An 11,114-nucleotide genomic window follows, 5' to 3' on the forward strand; every position below is an offset into this window, starting at 1 on the left:
ACATCAAACTATGCCAGTGTCTCTTTGCCCAAATCCACAGCTACAAAAAAATACCAGATGAAAGTCTGTAGGCTGGATGACTGACTGGTGGAGGAGTCTTCTAAATTAAATCTGAGAAAGGAGGGATCTTACATGAAAAGGTTGCTGACAAATCACAGGAGAGGTGGAAACTCAAGATCTAGCTCTGATAAAAGGTGTCAAGAGAATGTTTGACAGTTGATTGTAATTGTATGAAAAGTCTGTTAATTTTGATCTCTTCAAAACTGTTTTGTAAGAGCGTTGCATAATGGCAAACTTTTCTATTTGAAAAAACTGGATGACTGGCACAGAATTAAAGAAAATTATAGTTTGTTACCTGCTGCATTTTCAAGAATTTGAAATTACTGATTGGCTAAATTGTTCCAGGAATTGCTCTTCTCTAGTTTAGAGATACTCAATGAGTTTTGGTTCATGAACTTAAGGAGATTTCTATGTGGCTGCTGTGGCTGGTTCACAGTAATGCTCACAGTTTCTTAGGTGTTTTGCTACTCTGCAAGAAGTGTTAATTGACGCCAATTACCTTGGGTGATGCCCTGTACGGCTGGAGGTTATTCCATCATTATGTATGCATCATAACTGCAGCCATCTCAATTAATAGGCTTCAGAACAGTGATATCAAGATCCACTTCAGAATTTGTTTCCCAAACTAATTAGTCTCCCCTGGAGGAGCAGATTGTGCCAAGGAGAGAACGGTGATTTAAGATTCAAATGGCATCAGTCATTGTAAAGCACTTTGTGCTACATTTCTTGCATGAAAGGTGCTATACAAATAAAGTTTATTGTAATTATTATCATTATTATCATTGTTATTCTCAGTCTTACTGTAAGAAAACCAAAATTCGGGCCATTTCTGTGGGCTTAGCCCTAGACGGTGAAATTAGAAAAACAAGCAGTGGTGTGAGTTGGTGTACTATCCTAACCCTTAGGGAGATTTAAAAAAAAACAAAAAAAACAGTTGGTTCATTTGTTGCCAATTTGGAGTTGTAACATTCAGAGAAAGCAAGTGTTTTATTACATCCTCCAATGGAGGGATTCATTGGGGCAGGAGTCTTGATTTCTTTGTCTGCTGTAGTTAGTTGCAGCTGTTGTTGTTTTCCCTCAAAAGTACAGACAGTGTGCACTATTAAAACACTTACTTTTTTGTATTTCAAAGTTTATCTGATGTGATATCGCTAACCATGAACGTCTTCTTTTAGCTGCATCATTATCCACGTCATTAGGTCACTGTCATTATCCACAGAGCTATGCAGGATAACAGCAAGCTTCTCAAAATCCACTCCACAAACTGCAAAACTAATTGTACTGAGGACATAGAGGGATGATAGAAGGGCAGTGTGACACAAAGCAGCATGACTCATTTCTTTTAATTGCTCTGACTCTCTCAGTAATGATGCTGAATGTTAGCAAAGTCAGCTAAGCAACTATTAAACCACACGCTAGCCTCACTTCCTCAGCTGACAGCGCTGTCAGCCGCCATGCGTGCACTAGGGTTTTATAACTGATCTTTGGTCAGAACGCATACTTTTTATTTCTTTGGTATTGCAGAAATCTGATATTTTCACATCACAGATGATGATCAGAGACTCTAAACTTGTTGTGTTTTGTAGCCTTGAAGATAGGCGACCACAGTAAGTAGCAAAAACGCAATGGACTGTTGTTAACCTGCCATCCTCCCTCTCCAGCCCACAGCCTACCTGTGCTGTGTATTGATAAAAGCATTACGCTGTCCGTGGTGCTGAAGTAACAGATTTACAACTTTGTAACGTGTTACTTCATCCGTCTTTTACAAAGTAGTGGGGCGGCTGTTCTGCAGGTGTGCTGGACTGTACTGTAACTGTGCAGCAGTGCATGATATATTTCTTATTATCGTAGATAACTTGTACCGAAGCGAAACCATAATATATAACATATAATAATGTTGAGTATTTATAAAAAGAAAGAAAAAGTAGGAGCCACAAGCACATGACAAAATATTCAGCCTAAATTCCCCGATAAGAGTCAACTCGATTCTTTTTTAGTCACATGAAAATGAAACAAAAATCCATGCAGAAATAAGAAGTTCTGTCACCAGGGCTGTTATGTTGTGATAAATAGATGGATCGATTAAGTTCAAGGTTTTAGGAAAAAGCGTTACAATAGATTGTTGAATTATCAAGTGATCTGTAAACAGAGAAAACAGTCTTACTCAGCATTATGTTTATAAAGAGCCACTTGCAGCATTTTGTGTTCACATTATATTTCATTCGAAAATTGCTGAGCAGGAATCCCCCGCGCCATGTAAGAGTTTACTTTGTTAATCTCCAAAGAGACTCTGCAGCGGTGTTGGGATTTAAATGCTATTTGACCTCCAAAACATCATTTTTCTAGACTTTCCCAGGGTGAACACAATGTCTGCTTTTAATCAGATTCTTCTGTATTTACGCAACATGGGGGAAGAAATCTGAATGGGCCACAGTAATCCCTTTATTGTAATTCTTGGACTGGCCACAGAGGGCAGATTACTGTTTACTTACAGTATACAGTATAATGATGAATATTTAAAGGCACATAGGTCTGCAACACAAGGGCTTAGAGAGGGATCAAGTAGCTGGTGTAAAAGTCCTGCTCCTTGCTCCATTTAACCATGAATCCTGCACTAGTAATAAATGTAATTATTTATGTGCAGTGCTAGCTTGCTGTAGAAACATATATTTCACTGTTAGCCTGTTTTAACAGGCTGCAATGCTTGCTACTCAAAGTCATTTGTATATTATTTATTCATTTAAATAATGAGCTAACAGGCTATTTTTCGTCTACAGTCCCTATAGGCATCCTAAAAGGAATGTGAGATGAAAATGTAACGGGTTCTTCCAATATTATCATTACTTCCTTCTTGATAGATGAACTGACAACCAACACTCGATGACCATCACCCTTTTACTCATGTTGAATTCTCTCTGACGGTTACATCATTTTCTCCTCTTCAACAATTAAATACTTCAGACAGAAAGCGGCTTCAATCACAAATTGTCTGGGACCTTGCCATTAACTTACCTCCTGCTCATTTTAAAAGACTATTGTCACTTTTCACCTTTAAAAAACTGAAATAGAAACTGACGGGAAAGTGACTTGCACAAAGCCTTTGGATATGATTTGAGCCCAGAATTCGTGGTTTGGATATTTCCTATATTTTTAAAATGCACCTGATTAACTCCACATGCTGCATTATCTATCATTTGGAAAGAGTAGGCGCCGAGAGCAGATTTCTCATTTTGGAAAATGGTACTCTTCAACTTGAATACAGACCAAAATTCACTTCTCAAACATAATACACTGTACCTGCCCCCTTTTTCACTTAACATGCACAGAGTGGAGAAATGTGGGCGGCAGCATGTGCAAAGACTCATTCAGAATCAGTGTATAGATCGTCCGATCTACTGTCTTTATAGAAAGATGTGAGATGGGTGGGGTTAGATGGGGCTACTGAGCAGCGACAAATTAAGACCAAGAGAGGAGGCATGGTCATTGTCTTTTTTTTTTTTAACACCTCCATCTCACTTTAATGGCCGTCCAAATTAATCGAAGCCATTAAAAATTCCTTTTATTAAAGTGTTAACAAAAGCATCAGTCTGGAACGAGAAAGTCTGGATAGGTCCATTTAAATCTATTTCTCACTCAGTCTCTGTTTGATCCCAACGAAAGGCTCTGTGTTTCGTCGCCATGGCAACATATATTTATTTATTTTTCCTGAAGTACCTTACATTTTAGCTTCAAAAATACAACACTATACAACAAAAGCTCAGAATAGAGGAGGCAATTGGGAATTTAGTGCACACATTGGGCTATTGTATGGGCTGTAGCAGCGCAAACACACAAACACAACCCTTACACACCGAGCAAAGGAATGAGTTAAGCAGCCACAAAGGCACTTGATAGATCACAGTAAATCATTTAAAAGCTTCATTAGTCTTGGGATCGCTGCTGATGACTGACATGATGTGCTAATGAGTCTGATTATGAGCAGCATTGAAACAGAAAGTGTGAAGACATCTGGAGATCTGTTGTGATGCATTTGTTGTACCTATTTTAAAATCCAATTATGTAACTACTGTTTAGAGATGATGTAAAGGCTTGAAAAGCAGACTTGAAAAATGCAGCCAGGCTGAGGCGTTATCATGTCATGGGAGGTTGTGATTCAGTCTGGCTGGGGTCACGCTGAAGGTAGATGTGCTTGTCTCTTTTATTTAGCTGGTTAATAAATCATCCATGTGCTGAAGGAACGTCGCTCAAGTAGCTTATTCTTACTATCACGGTGTTGAAATGTTTCTCTGGCTTCTGGAGGGATGGCCAGGTGCTTGCCAATTAATGCTGTAAAAAAAGAAAGAAACTTGCCAAATCTTGTGGAATAAACCAGACGACTCAGATTACTGCGTCCAAAATCAAAATTAGTGTCCAAGTTCTGTGAAAATTTTAACTCAACATAGCGCCCTTAAAAGTTCCCATAACTGAATGAAAAAACTCTTCATGGCTCTGGATGATGACAAGTTCACATCTGGACTGCAATGAGTAACTGACAACTTTGAAAGTTACAGAGTTGGTTGTGTGAGAGTTAAAAAATACTACGCATTGACAAAATTACAAAATATCCATTCAATATTGGTTTGTTGCTGTGCAACTTATTTTTTCTTTCCAGAGGAAGGGGTGTCGTCTGTAGCATTTTTCTAGGTTTGCGTGAGGAGGAGATAGGTGATGTTTAAACTTAAGCTGAGTGGATCTTTCTTTACTCTGTACACAAATAGAAATATAAAATTTGTGGTCTAACAGGGGGTTAGGTGCTGGAACTATTTCTCTGCAAACAGCGCAATGACTTCCTGGAGTCTTCTTGCCATGGTGACGTTAGGGGCAAATAATGAAAATGCTGCACAGAAGTGCTGGGCGGATGGGTGATTCGCTGTTCATTAAGAAATGGAGCATAGAAAGTGCTGCTGATGTTTGGATCTAAGCAAATAAGTGTATTTACCAAATTGTTGAACTATTTCTTAAATACCAGGTATTAATGGAGAGTCTGAAAGTCACATCAGAAATACATATGGAGTCGCTATACGACGGCAACTGAACTCGTTAAAAAATAGTAACAAATGCTCATCACAGTTTTTCTGATCCCAAGGTGTCGTTTTTTAAATTGCTTGTTTTGTCACCAACAGTCACAAATATTAAATTTACAATCACACAAACAGACAGGAGCAGCACCTGCTCAGTGGCCGTTTTTCATCTTCGTTGAAAATGACAAACGATTAACTGTATTACTCTCCTGTCAGTCGACTACTCAGTAAATTGACGAGTCATTTCTGCACTAGATCAGCATGCACACACACAGAACAAGACGTTACATCTCACGCTCGTTACAGCACAGTACGCAACAGGCACATGTGCTCACGTGCGTTAACAACCAGTTCGTGTGTTCACATGTTTGTGTGTTCAGCCATGTGCTAGGCAACATGTGAAATGCTGCGCTTGTTCATTGTGAATGTAAATCTGATGTCAAGCTGAAAGCTGAAGAGGGAACGTGTGGGTGGCAATCGCTTCCAGCTTAGACCCTCTGAGAGAACTGAGAGAGAGACAGAGTTAAAAGAGTGGGAGGGAGAGATGTAGACACACATGAGTAAGAGGTTGGTTTAAAAAAAAAAAGGAACAGTATGTGTGTGTGTGTGTGTGTGTGTGTGTGTGGTGTGTGTGTGTGTGTGTGTGTGTGGTGTGTGTGTGTGTGTGTGGTGTGTGTGGTGTGTGTGTGTGTGGTGTGTGTGTGTGTGTGTGGTGTGTGTGTGTGTGTGTGTGTGTGTGGTGTGTGTGTGTGTGTGTGGTGTGTGTGTGGTCTGTGTGTGTGGTGTGTGTGTGGTGTGTGGTGTGTGTGTGGGTGTGTGTGTGTGTGTGTGTGGTGTGTGTGTGTGTGTGTGTGGTGTGTGTGTGTGTGTGTGTGTGTGTGTGTGTGTGGTGTGTGGTGTGTGTGTGTGTGGTGTGTGTGTGTGTGTGGTGTGTGTGGTGTGTGTGTGTGTGTGTGGTGTGTGTGTGTGTGAGGTGTGTGTGTGTGTGTGTGGTGTGTGTGTGTGTGTGGTGTGTGTGTGTGTGTGGTGTGTGTGGTGTGTGTGTGTGTGTGTGGTGTGTGTGTTGTGTGTGTGGTGTGTGTGGTGGTGTGGTGTGTGTGGTGTGTGTGTGTGTGTGTGTGTTGTGTGTGTGTGTGTGGTGTGTGTGTGTGTGTGTGTGGAAAGAGGAGGAGGAGGATGGGGGGGTAGTGGGTAAGTGTTTGCGTAGGAGTAGTAGGGACAGCGCAAGAGCAAGACTATACGGAGTGAAGTCAGGACGACAGAAAGAGAGATCTGGAGAGAGGTAAAAAAGGAAGAGAGTGAAATGGAGGAAATGCATCTGGGGGAGTGGTAACAGGAGAGGGAGGGAGAGGGGGAGTTGCACTGAGGAGGGGGGAGTTGGATGGAGAGAGGGAGGGAGGGAGGGAGCAGAAGAGGCAGAGATGGAGGCTGGAGAGGGAGTGGGTGTCTTAATAGCGCTGAAACGCTCAGGGCTTTTTGTATGTTTGCCTTTGTTATGATAGAAAACTGGTTGGCTCCCTGTTTGCTTTTGATCCATGAACTGTGACTACAAATGCAAGGCAGTCTCTCCTGTGTTTAAAGTACAATGCAGCGGCTACATCTGGGACTCTTATTACATAATGTCATGTATATATGTTGTCATCTAGAGGCAAGCATTTAAAGCAAGGCACTAGCGCTGCAGGGGGTGGGGGTTTGGGGGTTGGGGTCTCGTTCCCTGCAGTAGCTACATCCACAGTGGTATTAATTTATCTAGACAAATCTCGGTCACTCGCTGAGCTCACGAGTCTCTGCAGTGGCCGTTGAATGTGTGTAGATGTGGAGAGACACCTGCACAGAGCTGCTGTCAAACACAGATAAAGTGCGAGCTTTCAATCCTTCATACACAAGGCAGCGTCTCTCTGTAAACCTTGACCTCTCCGTCAAAGTCTAATCTGCTTTCTGAACAAATGACGAATGGACAGTGTACAAACAGCAACAGTATGTTTTCATGCGTGATACATGTGATTCATAGTTGACTGAGCTGGATCCATTTACTGAGCTGCTGTATTACTTAACGTGAAGGGCTTTTGATGGTGAATCGTGTTAATAAAGCTGCAATTATCTGTCAGTTATTTCAACAATTGCGTCATCATTTAGTCTGTAAAATATATATGAAAAATGCCCATCACAACTTCCCAGAGCACAAAGTGACATCCTCAAATTGATATTTTTGTCAGACCAACAGTCCACAACCAAAACACCTACAGTCATATAAAACAGAGAAAAACTGCAAATCCTCATATTCAAGAAGCTGAAAACAGTAAGTTTTCCACCTTCTGAAGCCAGATTCACACAAGCCGCTGTGCCACACCTCTCCAGGGAACATGAAGGTCGCCTCTATGCGACTGCAAGTAGCTGAGAGTAAAGCTCTGACTTTTTTGGACTATCCGGCCTTCTGTCTCTGGGTGGGGTCCTGGAAAGGGTACCACCTGGGGGACTCTATAGTCTCCTTGGGGGACCTCAACGCTCACATGGGCAATGATGGAAAAACCTGGAGGAGTGATCTGAACATGAGCGGTGTTTGTCACGTATTGGTGGCAGCAAACACCACGTTCGAGCATAGGGCGGTTCATAAGTGTACTTGGTAGCAGAGCACCCTTGGACTAACATTGGTAATCGTTTTTGTCGTCATATCACAAAATCAATCACAGACACTACAGGGATACTGCGCTGTGGGAGTTTTGGGGTACTGGGGCTGTTATTACAAGCCATCCACTCCTTATATACCCAGAATGAGAGTTGAGTTTGTATTCTCGGCACGAAGTCAAGCATGTTTCCGGTTGGTGTTTGCCTCTGCCAGGGTTGTCCCTTGTCACCCGCCATGTTTGTGATTTTCATGGACAGGGTGGGGGGTTTGCAGCTGGGATGAGAGTCAGCACCCCCAAGTCTGAGGCCATGGTGGATTTCTCCATGAAAAAATAATCTCAGTTTCTGCTTGAGATTTAAAATTCTTAGCACAGAGTCTGTGTTACTACTTGAGTTTGTGGAGTTTGAAAGATGCAGGTGTTTATCAGGCAGGGAGAGTCTAATTGCATTGCATTATAGGAAATGTAGGATCCAGGGTTTTTGGGGTTCTGTTCCAGAAATAACACTAATAACTAAAATTCCAGCCTTGGACCAGAGCCTTCCTCAACAGTATGTTGTGTGGTCCACTCCAAGTGTCTGGTTAAACATGGCATTTTTAAATAATCACTCCAATATCATTAATTTAATAATGTTTTCAGCGGCATTTGACAAACATAATTTCCCATACGCCTTAGGCCATTACAGGTTAAATGTCACGGCTTGACAGAAGAGCGGGTCATGGGTGAGCCGAAGGGCTGCAATTACCTCAAAGGACAGAGAGGAATAAAATGCTGTCCAAGCTTTTAGACAGCAGAGACGACAAAGTTTTAGTAGAAAGTAGAAAGTTTAAAAAAGAAATCACTTTAGAAGAGCTTATTGGTGAATTTTTTATAGATATGGACAAAACAAATACCCTCGCTGGTAAACTTCTGTGGGAGCTGTAGATCTTTTGTATGCTCACAAAGTAATTGTTGTTTGACTTCATGAAATCCCGGCGGCTTGCGGATGCCAATTTCTTACAGTATATGGAAAGTAAGACATTTTTCATTGTTTCAGAAAGGCTGATAAAAGAAATGCTGAATGAGAGACAGAAGCTTGGCTACTTTGCTACGACATGACTTCTCTCTCCACTAAGGACTAACAGTGACGATATGTCTGCTCTGCTGCTTCAATCTTAACTACTCTTCTTAAAATATGTCTCTCAAACCCCCTTGCCAACTTTAAGGAGTGCAATATTAAATTACTGGAGTACGCCTTTAAATGATTAATTAGCTGTGACTGATAATCAACTTTCTTTTGATTAAATAATAGCTGCAGCACTGCCTATAAATATACAAAATACGATGCAAACCCTGCCTGAAAACTATATATAAAAAAAATAAGACTAGTCTAAAATAGAAATAAACTCACTGTTACATAAATAAGTCAAATCATCTCCAGTGTGAATGTTACACAACAGCTAGAAAGTACAAAATCGAATACTCAAATGTGCAGTTAAATGATGGGGCTTTCAAAAAAATCTGTTACTGTAACTGAGAACTGAAAAAAGATTCAGAAAGAAGCACCAGCCAACAGTGAAATCATGATACATTTTGACTGCTGATCACAAGTTTCTCTTCTCTACATGAACAGTACGAGCCAAGTTGGCTGATAACCAAAATCCTGGTCCATCCTTTGTGTTCTCAAAGCCGACTCGCCTGGCAAAAATGGTTTCTGAATGTCAGAATCCACAAGCCACTGCTAGAAAAAGGAGTTATTTTTCTGCCTTTGCTGTTTCTTTGGAGTATTTCTATGATGCTGCAGCTCAACTGATTTTTATTGCTCCAATTATCTAAAGCTGTCATAGGTAGATTTCTTTTTAAACTGACATTTTGTTTAAGTCGGGGGGGAAAGGAATATTTCTGATCGCAGGTTAAGAGAAATTAGTACGATGATGCCAGAATCTGGGTGATATTGTTAGTGCCATTTCTCTGCTCTTTGCTGTCGTCCTTAATGTTGCGTCTTGAGCATCTGAGGTAAACTTTTGAGCAGGGGAGCTTCATCCAGAGCCTGTCAATCAACCGCCTGCCGATTTGCTTTTGCCTCAGTGGGAAGTGAAAGCAGGGGAGAGCGAGCGACTTTCTGCTTCTCTGCAAAACGCACTTACTGCAGCTTTAACGCAAAGAAATGAAAAGTCTAATTTTGGATCAAGCTTCTCTGTTCACTTTGGAATTATTTGATTTTTACAGCACAGAGAAAGGAGTGCAGTCTGATCTGATTTAACAAGCTAATGGCTGTCATAGCACGTTATTTACTGTACATGTACAAGGACGTCGGGACATCAGCACCTAAAACCAAACTGTGCTCTCTCACCTCACCAACCTACTCAGTAATGCGCAAAGTGGCACATGACAGGTGTGGAATTTAGAAAGTCCTTTATTTATCCATCTATTTACGTGTGGGAAAGAGTTGTTTAACACTCAGAATTATCGACTTAACTGTCCAGCATTAGAGGATCAACATAAATAGTGTTCGTTGCAGAGTTTTTTGCTTGAGCATTACATTGCATGTGAGAAAACAGCAGATGGGAAGCGGTGGACTATTTGTGCTCTTGACAGCAAACCCACAGAAAGACACAGAGAAAAGTGATGTCATCGTACAAGAGATGAGTGCGAAGAGGGAGAAGATTAGCACTACATTTCCAACATACTTTGAGTCTGCTCTTTATGTCTTATTTTAAAGTAATGTGAAGGATTGATTCCCAAAATTAGATCTCAGGCTTTGCTAAAATTGATACGCCCACTCAGAAAACATGACTGTTGGTATGAAAGACACACTCACACTAATCTGTTTTCAATCTTGTAATTAAAAACTGCAGTTTTAGAAGACATAATATGTATTCCTGTAATATGTAACCACATCAGATACAGTTCTTTAACTGAGCTGAATCAGATGATATAATGAGTTGGATTCACATGGATTTGTGGAGAACAGAAGTCGACTGAGAAGACAAATATGTCCTACCTAGATCAGGTGGGGCTTGTTGTGCTTTGTGTCCAGGCTTCTAGAGACAGTGTCTCTGGGTTTTCAGTCTATGTGACCCCACGGTGGGAATGGAGATGCGTTCGCTGACTTCCGCCTGTACTCCACTGCGTCTCTTGTCTGTTTGAAGCTGCAGCAGCTCCGTGGTTTGTGTTACATTCCACCGAACATCGACGCTTGCTCTGAATCGATACTCCCAAAAATCACACAGTGATATTAGTGTCTATAAATATCTGAACGGGTTGGGACTCCTGCTAACAAGTGTCATGACACACATGCGTTTGTCTGACTGTCTGATAAGCGGATGACCATCCTCTGGTGGGTTTATAAGGCTGTGTTCAAGTTCCAGACAGAGAAGTATTGCTCAAA

At 41.2% G+C, this 11,114-nt stretch overlaps 1 protein-coding gene across 10 annotated transcripts in view; it reads right to left on the bottom strand.

Annotated features, from left to right (window-relative positions):
* syngap1b (synaptic Ras GTPase activating protein 1b) overlaps positions 1 to 11,114 on the bottom strand; it is a 138,071-nt gene that overhangs the window by 48,687 nt on the left and 78,270 nt on the right. The window contains exon 1 of one of the 10 annotated variants that reach the window (XM_056380925.1): positions 10,728 to 11,114. This exon is cut by the window's right edge and continues 1,824 nt beyond it. The exons of the other annotated variants lie outside the window; for them this stretch is intronic. The gene's annotated coding sequence lies outside the window, so the exon portion shown is untranslated. The remainder of the gene's footprint in view (positions 1 to 10,727) is intronic. 10 annotated transcript variants of the gene reach the window in all.

The sequence above is a fragment of the Seriola aureovittata genome, chromosome 7, assembly GCF_021018895.1.
Source record: "Seriola aureovittata isolate HTS-2021-v1 ecotype China chromosome 7, ASM2101889v1, whole genome shotgun sequence".
Lineage (NCBI taxonomy): Eukaryota > Metazoa > Chordata > Actinopteri > Carangiformes > Carangidae > Seriola > Seriola aureovittata.